General features: G+C 39.4%; 1 protein-coding gene across 1 annotated transcript in view; it reads left to right on the top strand.

Annotated features, from left to right (window-relative positions):
- Positions 1-14,438, top strand: part of LOC117077858 (glutamate receptor 3-like) — a 334,953-nt gene that overhangs the window by 46,589 nt on the left and 273,926 nt on the right.

Raw genomic sequence — 14,438 nt, 5'->3', positions numbered from 1 at the left:
CTGAATAGCCTATTCTCTACCAGATAGCATATTATGTTAGGAAATGCAATGTGCTCATTCCCTTAGCAGCCATCTCCTGGATTACTTAGGGGATCTGTGTCTCTGTCCAAGACCTAGGGAAAAGAAACTGGGAATAAAAACAGAGGCCAGCTTTCAGAGCAAGGTGCTTGTCTGGGATTATATTTTCTCTTTCTTTTTCTTCCATAGCACCTAACACATTGTGGGGCACACATTTGTATCCATAACTGCTGATTGGTTGATCCCAGAAATCCCCAGTCTGTGATTCTCTGCTGGAGATAGAAGAGAGGGCCATTGGCTTAGTGAGATAAGTCATTGTAGCTTAACAGAAAGATCATATCTCTTGTACTTATATGGACCTGAATTGAGATAGCATATGTAGAGGCCTAGCATGCTATCTGACAAATAGTGAGTGTTCCTCAAAAGGTGTTCATTATTATAATTATCAAGATGCAAAACGTGTGCCAGAAGGACTAAATCTTCCCAGGGGATCTGGATCACTAATCAAATGCTGAGGGGGAAGTCAGGATGCTAAAACTTAGGAGTCTTTGCTAAATGCATGATTTGGGAAGGAGGAAGAAAAAAAAAAATTCCCAGTTCCTCTACTTAAGGACCACTTTTCAGCACTTTCTCCTAAGATGTGCAAGGTCTCTTGTCACTGTGGAGTAGTTCCAGATGGTTTTTAGTACCTCATTAGACTTTTGATGCCATCACCAAGTGGAGGAGGCCAATGCCCCCGTACTGAACATTAGTTACTTGAGGGAAGCTTATTTCAATACTCCCTAATCTTCTAAATAGTACCGCATGTTCTGCAACTTTCCTATTTCACCCTTAAAGTCCTAATGGAAACTAACCCATCTTGTGTCATATGCCCCCAGGACCCTGGCCTTAGTTAATACAAAAACTAATTTATTCAGAAGTGTTAATGATCACTAATACCTCGTTTATGTCAGGTGATCTATGTATATTTTCACTTTAATGAACCCTCCATGTCAATCTAAAACGGTTTGGTAGAGATTTCTGACACCTGAGTAGGCTGTGGGGTAGATATTTATGGGCATATAGGAGCATTTTGGTAGTCCTCAAACCATATCATGTGGGCAGCTCTGCTTCAGATCATTCTAGAAAATCAACTGGGTATAAATTATGAAAATAACAAAAAGAGAAAATTACCTACTCAACCTAGTAGGGCTTCCCAGCTGTCACTTTATTTAATTCTGTAGATATTTTGAACACCTACTCTGAACCTGGCACTGTGCTGACTGCTGTGGATACAAAGATGGCTATGACACATCATTGGAACTCCTAGTTCTATCATCCAGCTGGGGCCCTAACAAACTTAGAGCTCCTTATTTGGTTGACAAAGAAATAAAACAGCAGAAAAAGCCAACAGCTGTTTGCTTATAACCACTTATCATCAGAGCCATCTCTCCCTGGTTTAAATACTTCTTTTTATCTCAAACACAAAGAGGATGAAGATATCCATGTGAAAAAGCCTACTCTTAAAGGTAAAAGCTGAACAAAGAACAAGTGATAAGAGAAGTGAATTCTGCAGTGAGCAAATTGCTAGTATTTTCAGAAACAAACCTACATGGTCTGGTACCAGGAAATAGCCTTTGACGAGGAATCCACTAATTAAACCTGTTTTTACTGTGACTATTCAAAACATTAGCACCCTGGAGATCCCTGGAAATAAATAAAAGGCAGAAAATCCGAGGCAGTTTAACAGAAATATTTTCTCCTGCTGGCAAGAAGGATAAACCCGACTTTAAAGGAATAAAACATTCAAGACAGAAAGAACCTTAGAGATCATGGGATTCTCATTTTTCAGGTGAGGAAATTAAAGCTCAAAGAGGCCCAGGGACACACCTATGGCCGCACATCTAGAAAATGAGCTCTGGGACCAGAGTCCAGAGCTCTTGAATGCTACTTATTCATGAATCTGGTCAGTTGGTCAACTAAATTTCTTGAGCAACCACTATGTGCCAGTCATTGTGCTACGATTGGTCCCTATCCCTGTCCTTATAAAGCTGGGGGAGGCAGATATTAAAAGAATGGCAAATTAATTATTTATAAGTGTAATCCATGCTGTAAGGATTAAGTAGAGGATGGAATGAGAGTAATATAGCCTTTTTGAGGGAGTGGGGATGGCATGGCTTAGGTTAAGAAATGAAAGATAAGGGCAAGTTTCCTAGCCTGGTAAAAATTGACCATGTAGTTGGTGGTGGAGGTCTGAGGGAAAAGAACATTCTAGATGGTATATGGAAAGGTGCCTGCAGTCCAAAACTATCCCAGCTCCCCCATCCGCCCCTCTCAACATCCAGACGCCTCACCCTTTTTATAAAACAGCGATCTACAGTATATAAAGATATATTTGCAGAAGTATGGGTGTGTAGTAGGAAGGAGGCATCATAGCCATCTGGACCTATTAAAATACTTATTAATCACTTCACTGATTAAACAGTTATTTTTACTAACCAATGCCATACACCAAGGCAGATAATCAGGGTTTTACACTTCTGGAATACACATCCTCATCCCTTTGCATGGCACCTGGAAATAAAATAAGCCTATATTCAAAGCAGTAGATGTTAAATGATGCTTACTGAAAATAAGTCCTCACTTTGAAGTAGAAATAAGAAGTAATGGAATTTTCACATATGTATGCAGAAGTGGTCAGCAGGCAACAACCAGACCTTAACCCCTTCCAGCTCTCACCAGACATGCCCTGTCCAAAAGGGCAACCAACTTAAACTACGTAGCAGGTGCTAACTCCACAAGGGGTTTGGAGTCCTGCATCCCAAATGAAAAGGGGTAATTCTGAGGCTCTCAGAGGTCATTTCTGTTATGTCACCTTGAATGTGCCTACCATCTAGTCCCCCACTTTCAACTCAGGTTAAAACGAATTATTAATAAGAAAGAAGAATGGTGGTTGCCAGGGGATAAGGGAAGAGAAAAATGGGGACTTACTATTTAGTGGGTACAGAGTTTCAGTTTTACAAGATGAAAAGAGTTATGGAGATGGTGGTGATGGCTGCACAACTTTATGAATGTATTTAATATCACTGAACTGTATGCATAAAATGGTTAAGATGGTACATTTTATGTTAAATATATTTTACCATGATAAGAAATAAATTTAAAAAGTTAACTGCTATGCCTGCACCAAAACATCTCATGTACCTTATAAATATATATACCTACTACGTACCTACAAAAATTAGAAATTAAAAAATTAACTTAATATTAAACTATGATCAGTCACAAGCAGCATGATAATAATGAAAGCTATCCTGTTATGGGCACTATTTGTTTTATATGCATTATATTATTTTACCTTCATGACAGCCCTTTGACATGGGTTCCATTCTTGGTATTTTGCAGGCGAGAAAGCTGAGCCTTTGAAAAATTAAACAATTTGGCCAAAACCACACAGATAGTAAATCTACCCCCAATGTGAGTGAGCTTATTTTCCTGAAATAATCAACGAAGGCAGAGATTTGTGTCTTCTTATTCACTGTCATATTCCCACCACCGAGAACAATAATTGGCATAGAGCAAGTGCTCGGTAAATATTTGGTGGAGTTGGAGTCCAGTCAAAGCACTCTTCTTCTAGAGTCTACTTAGCCACTGGATGAAATGCCTCCAAGGTCTCTATCCCTCAGCCTCCATCTATTCAGGTCCTTATCTCTTATCTGGGAACCACAGTATGCTCCTAACTACTTGTCTTCACTGCCATTCCCAGGCTTCCCAAGGTTTGCAACTCTTCCTGATGTAACACTTAAGCCTAGGGATACTCCTTACTGAACAGCCTTCCCAATGCTACAGGCCCTGCTTAGTCATCATTAGTGCGTTTCAGATATTCCATGTCCACATCCTAGCTCTGACATTTGCTAGCTGTGTTGAACAAGTTGGGTTACTTCTCTGAACCTAATTTCCTTATCTGTAAAATGGAAAAAATCACTTACCCTCTCTGAGCCTCAGTTTCTTGTTTATGTCCCAGGTCTCTTCTAGCTCTCAAGCCTTCATGACTAACACACTGGTACCACAGATCTATTGCTGTCCCACCCCTAATGACTTACATCCCCTTGTCAAAGTTCTGCAAATAGGTCTGGTGCCTTGAGAGTTTGGTAGGCTTTTAGTTACTAAGCAATCTGCCTGCAGTTACCAAATACGCAGAATTCATTGATTTCTTACCTCTTTTGAAGAGGTATACCTAGTATTTCTGCCTTTATTCCTACCTAAGTCATTTTATGCTTAAGATCTAGAAATGAAAGAATGAGCAGGATGTCTTCTGTCTGGGAATTTGATGATCAGAAGTTGAAGCCATGAATAGTATTTGAGAAGTATTAGCTATATAAAGCTGTTAGCTTATTGATAGGACCTAGAAGGACTCCTATGTATAATTCCTAAATACTTAACTTTTTTTCATGTTTTCCTTTCCTGAAAGGAAATGCTACAGTAAAGTTAAGAAAATCATGGTCCCTGTTTTAAGGCCTCAAATCATTGTTCCTTCTATTTGCATGGGTAACAACATGGAGTCCTGGAAAAAATAATATTATCCTTGTAGAAGAAAATGAAGGCTGTTGCCTCAGGCTTGCCTGGAGCTATTCCCTTCTGTGGCTTCTCCTTCTTATGAACTATCACCTTCAGAGATGCTACCACCTGGTTGCCAGGGATCTGCCCCAGTAGTGGAAGGCTAACTGGACCCTTGACAAACTGGCCTATGACTCTGGCTTAAGCAGGCCATGGAATTTCCAGCCACTTCCCTCATTATCTATGAATCCATCCCTTCCACACACAGCAACAGAGCCATCCCCATGACAAACACCCTTTTGGTCTTTATGCCACTCCCTAAAGCTTCTACCCTGAAAAGATTTGTACTTTCTCTCTTGGAATCCAATTCACAAATGTTTATGACTCTGGAATACTGATGGTATTATTATAAGTAGAGTGGCAAAGTGATATATAGAGGCAATCACTGTCTTCAGGATGGGCCAGTTCAGAGTGAGCTTCTTAGAGGAAATTACATTCCAAGCAGGTAGTAAGCAGTGCCATCCTGGCTCCCTGAAATTGATTGAGTGGCAATCCAATTACAACATGTATCTGGTCATTTTATACCTTGTGGCAACATATTGAGATCAGACCATTTCAGGGGAGTGGAATATTCCACCTCAGTGGTTGGCCCACTCTTAATGGGTCCTTAACACATATATAAGGCAATAAAATAAAATAATAACTCTGTTCTTTAAGAGCTAAGGTATCCACTGGTAAATGCGTTACGTCATAGCAACAATATATCAGGCAATAAGGCAAGAGGGTGCTGACAAAATCTCTTCTAAAGACGCATAACTGGATTGTGAGCTCAAATAGCAAATATGCATTGAGGGCCAGGATAATTGGTCCTTTATCTTCTCTTTATAAAAACAAAGGTTTATTTGACCTTTAAATGGTTCAATAAAATTAAATTGGTACCCTGTGGTGTGTGCTGAATACATAATCAGAAATCGGAAGCAATAAAAAAAAAAAGAGGGAAAAGGCAAAAGTAATGAAATCTAAAATTTGGAACAGTGTAGAAAAACAATGTAGGAAAATAATGCAATTCCCAGTAATACCTCCTCATTGTGTAGCAGATCCTGTAGCAATCACTTCTCCTCCTGAAAGCCAGAGATCACCAGCTGGATCCACAGTACCTCAAAGGCACAGGCTGCTTGACTTTGTAGTACCCTCAGAAAAGGGGAAGGGCAGGGCAGGACTGGGTAAGAAAGGAAGTGACTATTTACTTTGTCCACTTTTGGAGGAATACACAAAACTTTGAAAGTAAATGTAGTACTCATGAAAAGGAATGCTTTGTGGAACTCAAAATGTCTTTTAAAGTATATTCCCTGTAATCCTTCCAAAGCTGCTCATGTTAAGATCTTCAGAGAAAAAGCACAACAAAAACCTCATAATACATAAGGATACAGCAATCCAACCTCCAGAAAAGCGGGAGAGTTGGTGCTTGGCAACTGATAAACATGAAACACAATACATTGGAAAAAAACACACATTCTTCTTTCTGATTTCTAATTTTGATGGCCAGACACATAAATATTTGTTTAATGATTGACAGCACATTGATAATACTTTTCTGTATTAACTGGATAGATGAAAGAGAAGGGAAATTGTGTTATCATTCAATTATTTTTGCATAAAATACATTCACATGCTCTACTCAGAGAAAATATTATCATGCACACAAGAATTTTGACTTGGAAATCTCAGAACACTTTATAGAAATCTATTGTGTAGAATGATTCCGGTGGCCAGATACATTAAAAAAAAAAAAAAAAAAAAAGAGGGACACAGAATGAGTTTCAAAAAATACCTTCTTTAAAATGTCTTACAGTTGAAGGTTCTTAGTGAAGGTGAAACTATCCAGAGGTCATCTCTTTGCCTGCAACCAGGAGTATATTAAGTCATCCTGAATAAATTAAGTACATCTGCTTTCCACACAGAAAGTTTCTTCAGCCTTTCCAGGGGCCTCTCAGTTTTTTCCGGGCTCAACAGACCAAAAGACCCTTTCATAGCTAAAGGAATACATGTTTTATTTCCTTTGTGCCTCTCCCAGGCACCTGCCAAAGGACTCTGCACATCGTTTACCCTCAAATATCATTGCTGCCTGGCTGGCACTTATGTTTAGTGCCACCCATACCACACCAATCTGGAGCTGGAACTCTTTCTTAAACACAGATGAAAACCAACAAGGGAAAGAAAAGTAGCCAAAGTGGGAGCTTTAAGGGTGAAAGAGAGCAAGACAGTCATAGAGTCACTGGGTCTGCAGCATTGCTTTGTGGAGCCTAGGCCCCATACTGAAGATTAATCTTAACCAACTTCATCAGCAATTCCATTTAAAAGGCAGAGGCAACTAGGCCCCAGTTGTGCACAGAAACAAAAATCACAAGCAATAAAATAAAATTAAATACTCATAATTAACTAATTGGTGGTACAGTTGGCTGCTTTTCCCCCCAGAGAAGGCATCTTCTATATGAATTTTGGAACATTTAACCAAGTACAGCTGTAATTATTATTATTCCTATAATAATAGGGTTCCCACAGATCTTCATATTTTTACATGTTTTATATTCATTATGGCTAATCCACAAAACATCTCTTTAGGGTATGCAAATACTTTTATTGCCAGTATACTAGAGGGGAGATAGAGCTAAGAAAAAGGTGAAATGAAGGTCACAGATTATCAGCAGTGACTTAAGAAATAGAATTTGGCATCTCAGAACCAATTTATGTCATCAACTCGCTAAGTGCTTCCAGCATGAACCAAATTATACTGAGTCTGACACAAAAGTAACAGAACACCTGTTTCCTGGGCCTTCAAAAGCTTCTCAGGCATTGATGAAGTTCACATTCACACACATGAGGCAAGCAGGCCACAGCTCACAATACATTGGAAATACATTTGATCCAGGCATGCTATGATCAAATGCCAAAATGGGGACTTCAGGCCAAGTGCTGCTGGCACTCACAGTAATAATAGGTTTCTTGGGGGATGAGGCAGGCACCAAATGCTCCATGGAGCAGGGAGCATCAGCCAGGTTTTGAAGGGTGGACAAGGATTGGAATGGCAGAGATTTAGAGAATGGCATTCCAGGATGGGGACACAGCATGAGAAAATGCTCAGTAGCAGGTATGAATAAGAAGTATCTGAGGCATAGAAAGACCATGAGTCTAGGGCAGAAAGTTCCTACAGGAGAACTGTGGAAGACAATTTTAGTTAGATCCTAAGTCCCAGTGATAGAGAGCCATGGGGTAGAAAACAAATACCTACTGTCTATTGAGCACCTGTTATGTACAGATTCTGTGCTTCATGTTTTCTTAATGTAAATTCCAGACTGAAGAGTTTGGACTATATCTGAAAGGCAATGGAGAGCTTAAGGCCCAGTCACTGCATTCCAACATCTAAAATAAGATAGAGTGTGCTGAGTATACAGCTTCTCTCAGGCAATACCATTGTTATCTGAAAATACAAAGCCTTTAATTTTGCATTACATTGCACAAAGAGAATTACAGAACCCGATTCCTCTTTCTCTTGGAGCAAATGGACAACTCTGTTATGGTCAGATGTATTCATCAATAGCACATAAAAGTTACAAGTTAATAAATGACTGAGCAGCAAAGTGCTAGAGGAGCTACTTAGTCTGTCTGCAGATGAAACTACATTCTATGAGTTGCATGTGTTTACTTAATTCTAGCTATTTCTAGCTATTTTTAGTCAGATTCCACCCCATGGAGCAAGTTAGGCACTTTGGGAGACACAGTCTTACTTTCAAGTCACTGAAGGAGCAGCTGCAGGGTCCATGCAACAGGACTCAGCTGTTCTGTGTTGCTGCAAGAGGATAAAGTAGGAATTAATTTGAATGATGTTCTGCACCATTGGTTTCTCTTCCCACCTTGCAAATGGATTGAGTTCTAAAAGAAGATGTGTAATCTGGCTGGCCTACAGGTGGCCTTAAATACCAGAGCTGCTTGATAAAGCACACAAGATCCAGAGTACAACTGAACGGTTTTACAATACTGAACCTAACTCTATTGCATGCTCATGTTTCTGTGGGAAGATGCGTTCACCTTCCCAACTCAAAAGTTTAGTAACACATGTTCCCTAAGCACTCCCATCTGAGACAGTGGGAGCAGAAACTCTGCCAGCTTCCATCCCCAGGTGTTGGCAATTCAATGTGACTTCAGATGGAGGCTTAGAGGGCCTAGGGAGGAGGGATGGATTGGGAGAACAGGAAAAAGAATGAGATGGGTCCTCTGCAGGAAGTGATAAACAGTGAGAGCACAAATGTTGTAGATCAAACCAGTACTAGGCTTGGGACAGGGCATGGAACTACAATGGCATAAGGTAGTAAAGAAATACATTTTATGACCCATAACACATATGCATGTCTTTAAAACCTAAAGCATATGTTTCATGAAACAATGAAACAATACTTACCTTTACTACACAGATGCACCTTGGCATTTTTCTAGGCTATTTCATTTATTTTTAATGCTAGGTCATGACTCACTACATTGATTTCATAAGCCACTAATGGGTTGTACCCTGCAATTTGCAAAACATTGCAGGAAAAGGAAAGCAAGATTAGTTTTCCTTTATTCTTTCTTTACTCTCTTATCAATCATAGACTCTGGCCTGGAAGAAATCAGAATAGAGGTTGAAAAAACAGGGGCTGGGATAAAAGTGATGAAGGTGGGTTCTAGGCAGCATTCAGGGAGAAAAGATAAATGGATAGGAAAAGTGTGGTCATGCTGTCACTGGACCAGCTATGAGTTCCCTAGTAGGAGGTCATATGAAAGGGAACTTGAGAGTAGAACTCTATATCTCCAGCATCTGGCACAGTACTTGGTGCTATTCAATAAATATTTAATTTAAAATATCTGCCAAATTGATATACATAAGTTAGAGGCTGATTGAACATACACATCTGATCAAAACACAGAGTGAATATCAGAATCTATGCTTGGCAAATGGCAGTGTGGACAGGGTCATTGTCAGCAACTGTATCCCTCCCCTTGTCTCTACGTTCAAATGGCAAAAGGTCCCCATGCAGAGGTATCCCCAACTGGAGAGTCATTCTCCTAGAGGACAACTAAAGACTCAGATCTTTCCTGACTGTCACTAACGGCCCTCAAAATTTTATCTGACCTGTGTCCTGTTTTTTCAGTGCCTGGTTCTCGTCAGAACTAATCTGACAAACCAATCCATACTGAAGTAGTCATGAAAAATACTGACCGGATGTTTCCCTTTCAGACCACATTTGTAATTTAACAGGGAATTTTTCCATCCTAGCCAAAAAAGGTGGATGTTTCAAACCTTGTAGTAGTCAATGGAGAAGAGAAACTGAAGATGGGACATCTTTCTAGGGACCCTCAAACCACACTACAAGGCCACTATCTACTTTGCCTACAAATTGGAAGTTTCCATTAGTCATTAAACAAGCCCTCCTCCGCTCCAAAAAAAGTATGAAAGTTGCTAGTACAATGCCTAAAACAGTGAGTAACTAATAAATACTGGTTGGATTAGAATCTAAAACATTTAGGTGGGTAGGCACAGGAGGCAACTTTAACAGGTCCTACTCAACTAGCATTGTCTGTGTTAATGGACAATTCCATGTTGCACTATCCACTAGCTGCACGTGGTTATGGAGCACTTGAAATGTGACTAGTGTAACTGAGAAAAGTGTAGTCACATGTGGCTAGTGGCTATCAAACTGGACAAGACAGGTCTAGACAGTTAATAGACATAAGACACACATTTTGAGCAAGTACCTTTCTCTGGCTGGTGCCCTTGTTAAAAAGCTGCATCTTTTTCTAGATTACCCCAAGACCTGAAATGCCTGTCTTCAAAGGGTTGTCCTTCTTCTTTTAGGACAAGGGGTGTGGGTGATTTGTGGGAGCTGGTTACAGAGGGCTTTGTTCTTAGATTCAAGCTAGACTGTCTGTTCCCAATCAAAGCAGCTTTCAAATAGAGAGCAGTGCAACCCTGAAACATCCTGCAAGGTCCACCGAGGTTTGCCTGAATATACACCCTCTGCTTGTCAGATGGACATCTCAGCGTGGACCTCCTTGACACAAAGTTTTACACAGAGCCAGAACAACCTCCCAAACCAAGATTGGGCAATTGCTTTTAAAAACCCAACTGGTTGAATTCAAGTTAGAAGAAATGCCTTTTATTTTAACTTGCCTTTTTGTTCCTAGATGGAAAATAGGTTTTTTTGCTCTTCAGGCTATTGAGATATATTTGAAGGAACTGAGGTTATATGGATTTTTAACGCAGCAAAAAGGTGAACTGTTTTTGAGTACCACCAATCCTGGGTATTGTGAACATGACTTTTCAAGAGTTTCTGTCCATCAGGATTGCATTTGGGAAATTTCATAAGGCTGCTTACAATTGCTTTAAAGTCTTCTAGCAGGTATGGATGCTGAGGACCATGAAGCCTAGGGTCGGATATTAATTCAATTTTTCCACCTGTAAAATGAGTAGGCCATTTGCTTCCTAACAACAAATAGCAATGAATCAGCATTTTGATCTTAGGTAATAACATACTCCTTGAGTTATTCGGTAGAAAAGAGGAGTTTCCCAACTCTTCTGGTGGCTCATTCTTCACCAAAGAGGTACTTCTCTGTCTGATCATCCTCTCTCCTCTCAGCATCCTTTTCTTCTTTTTTACTTCCTTTTCATAAAACTTGATGATAAATAGTAAAGATACATGGTCAGAGATGATAAAACCAGGAGAGAAGAAAATCGTTCCAGTTATTTTTTAACCAAGATTTAGGCCTGTGAGTGTGTGTGAAGAATCAAAGTCAGTGTTAAGAATCATTCATATTGCCCAAACTGTGAATGTGTTAAAGATATAATATATTTGGAGCAGACTGAAGAACTTTAGCCAGACTATTTATTATCTAGTTATTGGCATCCTGAAAAGTATAGGGGTGAAGAATAAAGTAGCATGCCCAATAATTGTGTCCTTGGCCCTGTCCTCTTCAGCATTTGTCAATAACTTGGATTATACTACCCGAAGCAGACTGATCAAATTGCAGATGATGCATAACTGGGAGTGACATCTAATAAACTTGTTAACCAAATCAAGATTTAAAATGATCTCTCAAGGCTGGGTCAAAACCATTAGGACGTTTTTAAAAAGTAAAAGTCTATGTTTAAGTACAAAAAATCAACAGCACATATCCAAGGTTGGGGGAAGCCTGGTTTGACAGAAGTTTCTTAACAATATACCTGGGATATAATTTCAAGACCACAAAGTAGGAGTGGTTTCCATGGAAATCTATGGTGAGCTGTTTTTTGTTTTGTTTTGTTTTGTTTTTTAAAAAAGCCATGCCATCCTCAGTGGCACGGACAAATATGTGTTTTCTAGTCCAGAATTGGGGGGGTGGGGAGAGGCATCAGTTCCCCATCTTCTGGAGGGGTTCGACCTTACTCAGTGTGGTGCTCAATCCTGGACACCAAACTTTAAGAGTGACGTTTGACAACTGGAACACATCCAGAGAAGGATGACCAAAGTGGTGAAGAGCCTGGGATATCTGCAGAGCAGTTGGTGATAGGCTGAAAACAAGAAGGCATAGACAGGTGGAATGCATATCTTCAGATGTTTGAAAGCCTGTCATTTGAAGATGAAGTAGATAGTTTGTGCACACTTCAGACAAAAAATAATAATAATCCTCAGGTAGTGAAAGTTACAGGGAAGTAGATTTGCAGTCAATATATTAAGAAATTTCTAATAATTAGGGCCATCCCAAAGTAGAATGCACTGTTTTGAAGAGTAGTGAGTTCACTATCATCAGAAGTATTCAAGAGGAGATGGACCCACCTGCCAATTAAGCTATAGAGGGGATTGTTGCACTTTTTTAGGAAGATGGAGGAGGTGACTGAGGCCATCACAACATTAAGAATGTGATGCTAAGGAATCCAAACAAAATGGGAAATAAAGGTTTGTCTTCTTGACTGATGATGGATCTAAAGATTTTATTACTTATATGTGGTTTTGACTTTAATTATGAAATATTTAAGCCTACAGAAAATAAAACAGACAACTATTTGTTCAATTTTGAGAATACTTTTTGTTTGGGGACCCACCTCACCCTCTCCCTGCTCAGCATGGGCTGCAAAATCAAAGAAAATGGCTTTCAAATACTATATGATGTGATATCAAACTTGTAGCTCTTATCTGTCCATGACAAACCTTAGGGCTGATTCAAAGGCATCATAAGAGTTCATCACTTTCCTGCACAGCTTTAAAAATTGTTTCATTGACTGTGACTGGATTACTGGATCAATTATTTTTTCAATTAAGAGTCCTGCTAAACCCCATGTAAAATGAGTTGCAAGTCAAGACAGGCCCCTGACTACTTTAGATGATTGATGGAGATATGTGGATGGCAGAGACAGGCTGTAAAGAATGACAGTTCTGTGGATTGATTTGTTATGTGGATGATGATTACTGGAAGCCAAGTACCAATACTACTTACTCGTTGACACTTAGGAATTTTTGTAATTTTTAAAAGGAGAAATTTAGCCATTACTTCCATTTATTCTCTGCACAAACCTGTGAGGTGGGCAGAGCAGGTGTTAGCATTGCTGGGTTACAAATGACAGACCTGAAGCCTAGTGAAGTGACCGGCCCAAGGTCATATAACCAATTAGGGGCTGAACTGTATAAAAACCCATCTCAGTGCAAAACACTGAGAAATAATTTTTTAAATAATATAAATAACATATACCACTTATCAATTGAGCACAGACTATATGAAAGTCATAAGCACTTACATATATTCATTTAATCCATACAATAATACTATGGGTAGGTACTATTATACCAATTGTTATAGAAATGGAAATGAGGCTTGGAGCATTTAAGTAACTAGCCCAAGTCTATTTAACCAATAACTTGACCTTAAAAAAAAACTCCAAAACTCTTTACCTTCAGTGCCACAACACAATTCAAACCACTATTGTCTCTCACCTAGACTATAGTAATAACGTTTAAAAGGTGTTCCCTACTTCATTGATGTTCCCTTAAATCTACTCTTCATACAGCAACAAGAAAAATCTTTTAAAAATATAAATCAGTTTATGTTATACCCATGATCAAAATTATTCTAATATTTCCTCCCATAGTCCTTGGCATAAAAATACAAATTCCTTACCAACATCCAACAAGATCCTCCACGGTTGGTTCCTGCCTCCTCTACCAGATTCAACTTGCATTATCCTCTTCCTCACTGGCCATGTTCCAGCCAGGCTAGTCTTCTTTCAGTGCCTCAAATGCATCAAATGCATTTCAGGGCCTTGCCACATGCTAGTCTCTTTGCATAGGGTGCTCTTCTACCATCAGGTGTCAGTTCAAATGCTTTGTCCACAGATAACCTTTCCCTGGCCTAATCTAAATTAAAACCACCTTGTCATGGAGTCACAGCATCCTACACATTCTCCTCTTCATAGTTAGAACGTGATAACCACACATTGGTATGATTGTTTGATTCATATTTACTGCCAGTACTAGACTGTAAGCATCATTAAGGCAGAGATCTTGTCTGTTTTGCTCACCACCATATTTCAGCACCCAGACACTGTTTGTCACACACTAGGAACTTGAAATTTATTAATGAATGAGTAAGCAAAAAATTAAAGCCCACGCCTGACTCCTGAGTTCCAATGCTTAACCATATTATCTCGATATAAAAGGGCCTAAAAAGCACCCTCTTAGCCCAACCCATTTCAACACCTTTCCTGTCATCTCTGACATTGCTATGGAAGGATGATTTGAATTTACATGTGCAAAATGAATTTTCCAAAATACATGTGTTCATATATTAATGCCTGCATTTGCTAGCAGTTACATTCAAGT

This window comes from Trachypithecus francoisi, unplaced genomic scaffold, assembly GCF_009764315.1.
Source record: "Trachypithecus francoisi isolate TF-2019V2 unplaced genomic scaffold, Tfra_2.0 Lachesis_group6, whole genome shotgun sequence".
NCBI classification, from domain to species: Eukaryota; Metazoa; Chordata; class Mammalia; order Primates; family Cercopithecidae; genus Trachypithecus; species Trachypithecus francoisi.
This window is presented reverse-complemented; position numbering and strand designations above follow the sequence as displayed.